Source organism: Channa argus, chromosome 1 (assembly GCF_033026475.1).
Source record: "Channa argus isolate prfri chromosome 1, Channa argus male v1.0, whole genome shotgun sequence".
Taxonomy (NCBI): Eukaryota; Metazoa; Chordata; class Actinopteri; order Anabantiformes; family Channidae; genus Channa; species Channa argus.
The window spans coordinates 40225785-40237643 of record NC_090197.1 but is presented as its reverse complement, the minus strand read 5'-3'; positions in this window follow the sequence as shown (position 1 = coordinate 40237643).

The following is an 11859-nucleotide window of genomic DNA, read 5'->3' as shown; positions in this document are numbered from 1 at the left end:
TGGGATTGTATAAAAAATATAAGCATGCACCCATTCTGCATCTGATCAAATCAAGTGCACATAAATTGCTTTGAATAAGTAATAGTAATACAATACACAAGAATAAATAATTTAAGATAAGTAAAAATGTTATATTCAAATTATTCAATCCCGTTTCAGACACACACTTCAGTAATTTTCTGAGTGCATGTGACACTGCTTAACAGTAAAAGCTTTCCATCTAAGGCTTGCATCTGAGGAAAAAGCTAGCAGGAAGGTTGTAAGCATGCAGAAACACAAGTGTTTGAAATTTGAGGATTTACACTTTTGGTGTAAACTTTTGGTCCCTTTAAGGTTACAAATGAATTATTATCTATTGTATCAAGACAAGCAAAATCTTCTTCTGATCAATGTAGCAGATGTGAGTGATGATGAAACCGTTGTTAGTTCTGACCTTCTGGTATCTGAAAGAGCCCCTCTGGCCCCTTTTATCGCACTCTACACAACCCCTGTCTCTGCCTGTCAACACCTGCTTATAAAGAAAGAGTCATCACTGTCCAACGACACACACAGGCACTCAATCAGGCACACACAGCAAAGCCATAAAATGTGACACAAGAGTAATTAACTCAGCATTTACAGACTGGCCATTTGTGGGTAGCTGAAGGGCACCAAGTAGCGCACATGCTTTGATAAACAATGGCCGGCAGAACAAAAGGGAAATTCCTGGCCTATAAATGTGCTCTTCAAAATAAATAGGATTATTATTCAGAATCCACAATACCACCCCATCCTTAATTCATTCTTGTCCTGTATTGTCACTTAGACTTTTTACTGGAAGCAAAGCCCCCTCCTAATACACATCAACCAGCCCCATTTATCCACCTTTCATTCACTGGTCACTGCACATTGTTTGTTAAGTCTCTGTATACCCAACCCCTAAAGACATGTGATTCCTGGATTTGTCACTGGTGATACCGGGAGGACTAACCCTTTGCCTGGAAGGCATGGCATCAGGTTTTGGGCCACGCTGACACTCAGTGCCTAAAAATTCAAAGGCTTTGACCTCATTCTCCCTACTGCAAGGAACATTTCTACATGAGGTATTCTATTCACTGTGTATGATGATACTGTATCTTTTGTTTAGACACACTCTTACAGCTGGGCTATGTTAGGATATAATCTTTGTCCTGTTCTTCATTTGACCAGAAAAGGTAGATACAAAGAGATGCAACCCAGCAAAAGTGGGTAGAATAGCATTACATAGTGTCCTGTGTGTGATAGTAATGCAAGATGAAAAATCTGTCTGCATTCAAAAAACTGTGGAGTGCGCATGTTGCTACCGTTTCCACTGTCCAAAGACATGCAGTATGGCTATGATTGGCTCCTCCAACAACCCCCGACAAAATAGTTTACAAAATAATGAATTTATGTAATTAATGGATAGATTCATTATCATCTGTGCCCAACTTAAACTGGTTACATTCTCAACATACTGTTATTTCCCTTTTTGTACTGTTACTAAACAAATGTCAATTTGGATGCACAAAATATTATTTTTCTCTCCAAAACTGCAGTGGGTGGTAATTTTTGCTATCTGAATTGCATGCCAAAAAGAAATGATAAATTGTGTATGCTGACAGTATCACTGCTGTCTTAATTTCGGCCAGTGCATGTATTTATCCTCAGGTTTTACTTTGCACAAGCATATTATCAGCTTGGAGCAAGGACAGCTCTGTGGTCCAGTCCAGCCTCATGACATTCACTTTCCCCATTCCTGTCTCTGTCATTTCACTGACTGCACCCTGCTGAAAGCTCTGTTGATGTAGAGGGACAAGTCAACAAATCAACAGTCCTATGCCAAACTCATCACACAACGCTCAAACTGTCCTGCACTGGATCATCCACACATAGGCAGATTTACAGTAAACAGGAGTTTAAAAACATAAGCCTGCATCACTAACATACAACACTTGAACACACCTGTAATTAACCTCATGGTTGCACTGATATGTGTTCATCTGTGTATACTAGACCAGCCGCTAACATGACAGAGTTACTCAGTTCACAGTCAGCAACTTGGCGGCTGCCTGACTTAATATTTTAAAGACTAAGAATAGACTTACGGCTTTCCCTCTGCCAAAACAAACACTAACACATCACAGCACGGGAGCTCTGAGAGGTGGGCAGATCAGCTGAATACGGGGCCCTAAAAGGGTACTGAATGTTACCTGAATGAGTTTCTAGCAGCAAACAGGGAGATCCTTACTGATGTATAAATATAAATATACTCCTTGTTACCATCTTAAGATTTTTTTCAAATATAAACTGTTGTATAACGTGAAAACATCTACAGCCAGTGGAACAGCGGGACCCTTCTCCTACAAAGCAACCCCTCTATAATGTGGCATGTAAATGTCTGATGTATTTAATCAGTGGGCAGCACATATAACCACTCATGTTTTATTAGCCAAGCTAAATGTTTAAAGAGAACTCCCAAGTCAAATTTTTCAGAGGATTAAAAATACTTATACAAGATTAGTTGAAAGAAATAGCATGGTTGCAGTGTCTGCTAACAGGGTGGAAAGGATATGCATGTACCGTGAAAAAGCCTGAACGATAAAGGCTTGTTGCAGGATAAAAAACTGGGTCATGTCTTTGTCAAGTAACTACAGAAGCGAAAGATGTGTGTATTCAGTAAGACAGACCAAGAGTGGTTGCAATATTTCATCCTTTCGCTCCAGACAATGATAGCTTTATTAGCTACCTGTCAACAAGCAGCGTCTCTGGGGAAGATATGGTATCAGAGAGGGGCATTTGTGGATGTGTAAGTGTGTGTGCTTGGGCATTATGACTGCTCATGGTCAATGACAAATAGCAATCAATTGGGGTGTGTGCTCAGGTTTCTGGGTAAAGGTTTCTTCTCCCAGACAAGGGTCAAAAACATCAGAGAAACAAGGGAAGTGTCACAAAGCTTTAGACTAATAAACTTTGCAATTAAAAAAAAAAGTAAACGATGAAAAGCCTCTAATTGTATACAATTTCTGGCTGAAATACTATCAAATATCCATACGTGGTGAATTATTATGGCCTAAGCCTGAAAAAATAGCCAGTGCTTTGTCACCCGTGTGTATGTGTGTGTGAGTAAGAGCAGGGGCCGCTTAGGGCCTTTTTGACAGCTGATGATAGGCCGAGAAGAACAGCCTATCATCAGTGGGCCACAGTGCACACAAGATAACACTAATAACACAGCTATTTCACCATTTAACACTTGCATGGCCAACATGCTGATGATGATAAGGCTGAAAGCCAATATTCAAACTTTTGTGACCAAAGCAGAGTTTAAAGGCTCTGTAAACTATTTTTTCAGAAATGGGAATATGAATGAGAGATTCTTGACTTCCTATCCTATACTCATACCTAAGCAGTTTTAAAAACTGTCATCTAATGTTAAGTGCATCGTATGGATTGAGTGAGTTGCATGTCATTGGTAACACCCATAAACACAAAGCCAATCTGGGTGATCATATTCATTCCAGGAATTGAAGGGTATGGTTGCCTAATGGGTGACAATAGCCATGTTCATCAGTCCCTGGTGGTCACTAAAATGTTTTGATGAGCATATAAATGATGTAAACCAAATGCAATAGCGATGTCAGTAAAATCTCAATACTTATTAAATTAAATATCATAGGATTGGAGCCAGGGCAGCACAGTGTAAACTGTTGCTTCACAGCTAGAAGGTCCCTGGTTTGCATCCATGGGGCCTTTTTGTGTTTGCATCCATGCCCCCCTGAGATAAACTGGGGACCTGTCGAGGAGGTAAGATAAAGAGTTAAAGACAATAGATGGATGGATGGATGGATGGATGGATTTCGGCCTGAGGCATCACTTTCCACGAACTACCAATAACATAATACCCAATAGAGCATCATCATCATAACAATCCAGAAGATTTGCAGACACACACAGATACCCAAATTCAAAGTGTTCTGATGGCGCAGTGGAGCTCCGGCACAGTGAAAAAGCTTAATGTTTGTATTTTGGCTGCCTGTACACCACTTGGTTTTAAGAGTGGAGCTTTGAAGACTAAAATTAGTTGAATCAACAACTACAAGCCAAAAAATAATTAAACTGTTGAAGCATGATGTATAAGAGGTTAAACAAGACTGTGACTGGTCATGGTTGACTTCGACATCACAGGACTTCAAAGGCTATCCAGCTCTCTACTGTATAGCCTCAGGCAGACTACACATCAATCTGGAAAAAGCAGTGAGGTGGTGCTATACATCTAGTAGATAGCATCACACATTAATCATCTGGAAACACTACCCTGCTTAGCTGGAGCAGAAAGCTATCTAGTTTTACCCCACGTGCAGAAAACATACATGTGGAATGCTTAGATGCACTAATAACTGTGTTTTGTTTTGTTTTTTGGCTTTGGACTTCAGGTATCAGTGTTTGTTTTAAGATTTGACATTCAAGGGTAAAAATGTTCCCCAGGCGCTGCTTGACTGTGAATAATATGTAAAACAGTCAATACTCCCCAGTCTCGATATGAATTTATCCACTGATTTCATCCCAAAGAATTCAGAGAGTGTTTTAGAAGGGAGTGGGTGCTACACTCAAAAAGAAGGTGGTGGTAATCCTCTTACCCAATTACACCTGATAACAACAGTTTGGAGCTGATCTGTCAGATCTTATCTCATGTAATAAAAACATAAACTTCTGCAATATGTTTGTATATGTGTGCATGTGTGTTGGTGGGGGGATAAACATGATTTGCTGATTGGAGACACTGAGCTGTACACTCTAGCCACACTAATCTCTCTTCAAACTGATTTTGCGGTGAAATACAGCCCTTGCACTATTACTGTCCACACAGAGAGCGATGTGTACAAGAGGGGACAGCATACGGATGCTCTGTTGATACAGTATATACAGACAGCAGACACATCCTGTATGTATTATAGATGACATGGCACCAGGGAGCCCACACACCACATTGTTCAGCCTTCAGGCTCAGAGTAAAATAAAAAAAAAAAAATATCCTCAGTGGTGAGTTTCAGCTTAACTGTTCAGCACAAACACAAATGATCTGGTCATTTCCTGCACAGATTCAAACAAACAAAGGAAAGAGAGGAGAAATCCAATGATGCTGTCATTTTAACTAAGACTTTCTGGTAGTAGTATTAAACCACTTCACTTTTACTTTTACAGAGAAAATAATAGTTGAAAAGAAGTGTAAGGAACGCAATTATACTTTTAATAGCTGACAGGACTGTCAGAATCATGAAAGGAGCAATAGACCAAAATAACAATTAAGGGCATAAAAATGAGCAAAAGTGCAAAAAAGTGATTGGGAATGGGGGGTGAGACAAACTGAGGAGAAACAGGCGGGACAAGGGCATAGTCTGAGTATAGGAGACCCAGGAATGTTAATCCTCTTTGTATGTCTCCCAGCAATGATTAAACCTTTCCAATATCAGACGTGACGAGAAAGAAACAGGTCATAAATGGGTCAGCTGTGGGGAGAAGAGGAAAAAACAAGATCAAAGCCATGCTCACAGCAGCACAGCTTTAAAAATCACACAAAAGCAAGGCCGCAAACAAACCGGGCTTAGTGCCTGCAGGCATTCATGTACAGCAACCGAACCAAAGCCTGTTGTTAGCTGCATACACAGGGCTGAGAGCACATCAGCGATAAACTGGACATGCATATTTGCAACTTAATGAATCTAAGCTATGCTGAAATGTAACTTGCTGTCCTGGCTATCCACATCCACCACAACAACCAGGGCCACGTGACATATGAAACACATCCTGCCTACTGCTACTGTGTAAAAAATGGACTGCACAGCTAGCAGACTCAGTGGAGGAGTCACAGAAAACCACTTAGCAGCTATGCTAGGAAAATCAGAGGTGAGAGATCAGCGCCAATGGTGTGTGCTTAACCCCTACACTTCCTGGAACCTGTGCACTCTAGAGGAGAATGAAGAGATAAAGGCCCAAATTTTCCACAGCTCGAGAATTCTCACGGCACTGGGGATTGGATGCATCCCATTTTTCTTCATCCAAATCTCCCTTTCCCCTGCTGTTACCATTTGCAATGAGCTGTATCATTACCAATAGATTTAAAGACAGGGAAGATAATAAGCAACAGAAGCAAAGTGAGGGGCCACAGAGTTGCTTAATTAGGGTTAGGTTTGGAGGTATGTATGTGTCTGTTACAGAGTGGGGTATTTCCTTGCCTGTCAGAGGAAAGGCCCTCTCACAGGAGGGCTTAGAAATCATAAATCCTCTGATTTGTTCCATTTCCCTTGCTCTCTCTACAGCATGACTCTCTCTTTCACTCTCTGTCTCTACTTGTACTGTCGAAAACAATTTGATTCATAATTTCCCATGAGTGGCTCTCTGAATTAGCCCGTCACAGCTTAGCAGACCTCACTTTCACACACTCTCTATTCAGCTGTGTCTGCGGTCACATTAGGCCTGCAAGTTTATCCCACACCAAGAGCGGAGCACCACATTGGTCAGTGTCCACTGATACTTCATTAAGCTGTAACTGTGCCATTTATCTCGGTAATTCTGTCATGTATTACTGTGTTCAGTATTATGTTCAAGTACTATTTTATGGGGCCTTTATTAAGAAATACCATAGACACCCATGCAGCCACTTAGGCTTTTTCACACGCTCTCACTTGGCTCTATATTTATGTTTTCCATCAAAAGCAGTGCAGCCCTGATCATTAACATTCTTACACTGAAGAGCAGTTTTATCGCTCCAACCACACGAAGGAGTCGCTCCCTTTGAAGTTGAGTTACAGACAGCATCAGCTCTGTGTTTCTGCTAACTGCACATCTATCTGAGGATATCTAGTTACTCCTAATCTGTAACAGTCTGAAGTAGCCACACATCAGTTCTGTCTCATACCAAGCATTGCAGTCTGTTCAACAGCAATGAACACAAAAAGTTGATTCTGGTTAGGAGCAGAAGAGCCTGTGTTGTTAAGTGTCCGATTGAAGTGGACAGGTTCACTAAGCGTCAAACACAATGTACAAGTGCTGTTCACAAAATAAGATCCTAAAAGTACAATATAAACTTTATCAGAGGAGGTACGCAGATGCAATGTGTGTGTGTGTGTGTGTGTGTGTATATATATATATATATATATATATATATATATATATATATATATATATATATATATATATATATTTATACTGCACATCGCTGCCCTCTTCTGGTTTTATTCCTAAAAGTATATTTGAAATTGTAAGGTTTTCCCAGGGTTTGATGTTCCGCATAAAAGAGCAACTTTTCTGAGCTCTTATTATTGTAATGGTAAGATGGTATGAAAAATGCATTTCTGACATTTTTTCAATAGACGTTGTGTTTGTCCAATCATGATTTTAGTGGTTTCTAGATTTGTTGTAATGAGATGCTATGAAGGTTTGAATTTTATGGTAGATGTGAGCCTTTTCATTGAAGTTCATTGTGGTCCAGGCTCAAAGTAGCAGCCACAAGCTCAGTGAGGGAACAATAAAGGGAAAAGCAACAACTGCCCTGGATGCGAGGACCAGGTCACGCATTGACCTGCACACCATCTCACGCACATGTGCAAATCCCAAAAATCCAACTTTTAACTAATGCATGCGGGGCACTGGTGAGCTGCCAATGAATTATACATTTCTGTTCTCTCGGCTGTCAGACGGCACAAAAACGCAACTCGGTAGGCTACAAATCTTTTGCATACTGAGTAAGAATAGGCCATTGAAGCTGCTACATTACGCATTGCACAGATGTTAAACAGGCAACTAATCTGTTTGTCATAAATCAACAACATTTGATCTGCAAATAAAAGGTTAGGTGCTATGAAAAAGTGCTGGTCATCTGCTTGTATACTTACTGGCCTTTGGCTTCCCCCTCAACCCAACTCATTTGACTTCCTCTCTTCTCAGTACCAGAGAGGCTCCCACGTGCTCTCTCATCTGTCCCTTGACACACATTCCCTAAACAAGCGCTCTCCAAAACACTGCTGGTTGCTATGGCAGTGCTACTGGCCCGAGTAAATAAGAAAGGGAGAATAATATCCTTATGCGAGTGCTGAATGTGGTAGGGGGCAATAGTGTGTATGTGTCTGTCACCACTGTACTGCCCTCGTGTGAGAGTTGCCTGGCAGAATCATTACAGTCTGTGCAAACACATGCTGACATTTTGACTTTAGTGTGTCTTGCCACCCACAATCCTGCACACACACTTACTGATACACATAAACACATGCATGTACACACATTTTGCCCATCACCAGTTCACTTAGGTGGTGTCAGTGGTGTGCAGATACTGTGCCACATGTGCTCATTATTCTAATTGCATATTTCCTCATGTTTGTTTGCAGAATGGCTACTTGTAGATCTGAAATAAACCACATCTACATTCTCTGACTCTTAATCATGTTTAGTCTGACACACATGCAAACACACAAGCAAAGCACGTTTAGTCTGGTTCATTATTTTCCCTTTAATTTCCTCTAAAATCACTTAAAATTAAATTAACTTAGAGAATCCAGCTGGCCAAAAAAAGGTTATGAGTCAGTGCCAGGTAATGGCTAATTACAGTGCATCCTACCAAGACACACACAGGCAAACATCAACACACATGGCTGGTCCGTGGCTCTCTGACAGTGAAATGTCTGATGATTTTGAGCACCTTTAATTATTACAAGGGTGAATTAGGGCATGTCCATGTGTATGCAACATTTGAACTTTTACGCTTGCGAAATCCTAAGTGCATTGCAAGGTCCAAAACTGTACAAGAAAAGCAACAACAACTGTCCTCTCAAAGATAGACATCAAAGCTTATGTCCACACACCATCTCTCACACAGAGACCAGTACTGATGCAGCTAAACACCAATTAGACACTGATGAACGACATGAATAGAGGAATGTAGGACTAAGTGAAATGTTAGACCTTACTTGTCCATTGTCCACTGTGGATTTAATTTTTTTACCTCAGACTTGGAGAACATACTGTAACCTGCAGTCCCTCCTGTTAACACTCAGTCCACTGGTTGCATATCACAAAGGCCAGCAGTACATCTTACTCAGGTTTCTTAAAGTACCCTTGCTTTAGTTGGCACTGCTCTGCAGGGACTTGCTGGCTTTGTTACAGCGTATATAATGCAGGGATTAACGGAACTCAGAACTTCAGATAAAAATGCCTTTGGTGTTTTAAGGATTTAGTTAATTTGTAATGTTGCCATATAAAACCAAATACTAACGTCTCAGCAAAAACAAAATTTATTTCAAACTTTAATTCAAATTCAAACATTTTACATTTCTTCATAGAACAGAATGATTGTAAAGAACACCATTGGGAACTGCCTGTGCTATTTTCTTTTCATATAAGACAAGACAACAGAAAGAACAGACAAAAAGTGAAATTTATCATCAAAAAAGTAATAACACCCTGGTCTTTCTAAATCACACATACATTACCTGCACGTTTTATGACCCTGTCCGACCTTCACCTTTGACTCAGCGGAGTCTCTAGAGCAGACACTAGCCAAGTCTCTCTATCATGTATCTAATCATCCGGGTCTCAAGACCACATCTGGAGCTTGCAAAGATCTGCAGGCCTGAGGCGAACCAGTTTGATAGTCAACACATGCTACAACAGAACAGCTAAAGCACCTGGGCTCTGGAAGTCTGCAGGCACAGGACATGGTACAAAATGATGTTATGGACTGGTAACAATTAAACTGTCCATCTGCAGCCCATAAATTAATCAAATACAAAATAGATTGTAATGCTCCCTCTCGCTGTCTGATAATTTAGAATGTGTTAGTGTTGTGTAGACAGATAGATTTGTGAAGAAAAAAGTGATTCTGTGTGTGTGGCCCTATCTGTGTGAGTGTGTGAAGGCTTTATTTGTATATCTGCATGCACATGGGGACAGTATGAATTGGCATGGATACTGTATGTGTGTGTTGGGAGGTTCTTGGTTATAAGTGTTAATGATTATTCTTTATCTCCAAGCCTACAAGAGCATTAGTAACATGAGTAAGGCTTGTGTCAGTCTCAGCACCACATAAATCTCTTCCCCACCCAGTCCCTGGCTGATGACACATGTCTCTGTCTCACTAAACATCTTGTTCCAAAATGTTTCTTGTTCCAAATGCCACGTTTGTAAGGAACACATTTTCATTAGCAGAACACACACAAAGCATTTTGCTTATATGTACACGCAGTATACCCACAGAGAGGTACACACATGACATTTTCGTGTGCTCTTGCAAGCACAGATGCATGCATCGGAATTCACATACAGGGAAAAAAAAGCATAACAGACACAATATGAAAATGTTGTATATATGGTATGTAATCAACAGCTTGCACCGCAGCAGTTCTATAGACATAGGAAACTTCAGCATGGGGAGACAGATGAGGCTTTCGGCTGTGATTCATAAAACACTGCCTCAGAGGGGCAGATGTGAATCAACAGGACACACAGCAGAAGCCAAACAGAGAGTGTTCATGTTATGGTGTGGTCAGCAGTCAGCTGCATGATGGATTTCCAGGTGCGATTAAGCAAATAGAGCATTATCAGCAGCTGTGATGGATGTGCAGTACTTTATTAGGAAGGCAGACGTTTCCCCTAAACACCGGAGAGTCACACTCACCTGAGAGACATGACTGAAACATTACACTCACAAGATTTGAACAGCTGATCTCTCTATCATCTGACATTTTTCCCAGGGTGTTTAACTGCATGTCCAACTGAGAGACATAAATTACTGACACCAGTCCTATTGAACAAAGGCCAAATACACAAGTTCACATCAGAGAACTGCCTTGGCACAGCTGTCGACCAACACACCAGAACCAGAGGAGTGAACTGTAGGAAACAATGGATGGTGAATTAGCAGGATAACAATCTTTGCACTCAAACAAATGGAGACATACACATATGTCACACAAAGTAAACATAGAGTGGGGTTAGCATAGGCCTCAAATTCTGTTTTAGGGCTTTACCAAGACACCACTTCCTTTTTCCTAAGCTGTACTTCTGAACATGCAATAGTATGTTCTCCTCTGTAAGGCCAAATTGGCCATTTGGCTAACCTCTGGAAACAAGGTGAGAAGTACTGTTCACACTGCAGACCCCAATGTGCACAGCAAAGCGGAAGTGATGTTCTCACGTTTATACATCTCTAAGAAGTAATGAAAGGAGAAAAGTGAAGAGAGGGTCTTTGCAAAAAAATAAAAAATAAAGTCAGATTTGCATGTATAAAACACATCTTTTAGAAAGTGAATTCCAGGGTTTCACAAACTGGCATCTGTCCCTAACACATTTCTTAAGGTCAAATATCTTGAATTTTCCTAGAGTTCCTTAAATCAACAGGAGTTCAATGGCGTTATTAAAATAAATGTTTTCTTTTTGCCGTAAAAAGTTAGCCTAGTCATCCACACACAGTACAGTAGTGGGAATTTTTTAGCTTTTTACATTATTTTACTTATTGCCTATCAGCAGATGTTTAAACTTAAGTTTATGTTCACATACAGCCAAATAATTTGTTTATGACAGAAACTGGCAACATTGTATAGTAATTCCTTTATGCTGATTTGCCTGGAAATAATCTATATTGGAACACTGACTGACTGACTGCAGCCAAACAGACAGTTTAGACGCTGCTGTTTTTTTTTTTTTAATGGACCATTACATAAGGCGAATGAGTTCACATAGAGTCAAATCAATCTGTGAGCCTCCTTTTGATGTTTGGAAGGACTGTTTTAATAAATACTTGATTTAGCTGCGTATTGCTGGACTCCATAATGGGATGAATATTGTTCAACACCCCGCAGACTCCATTTAATT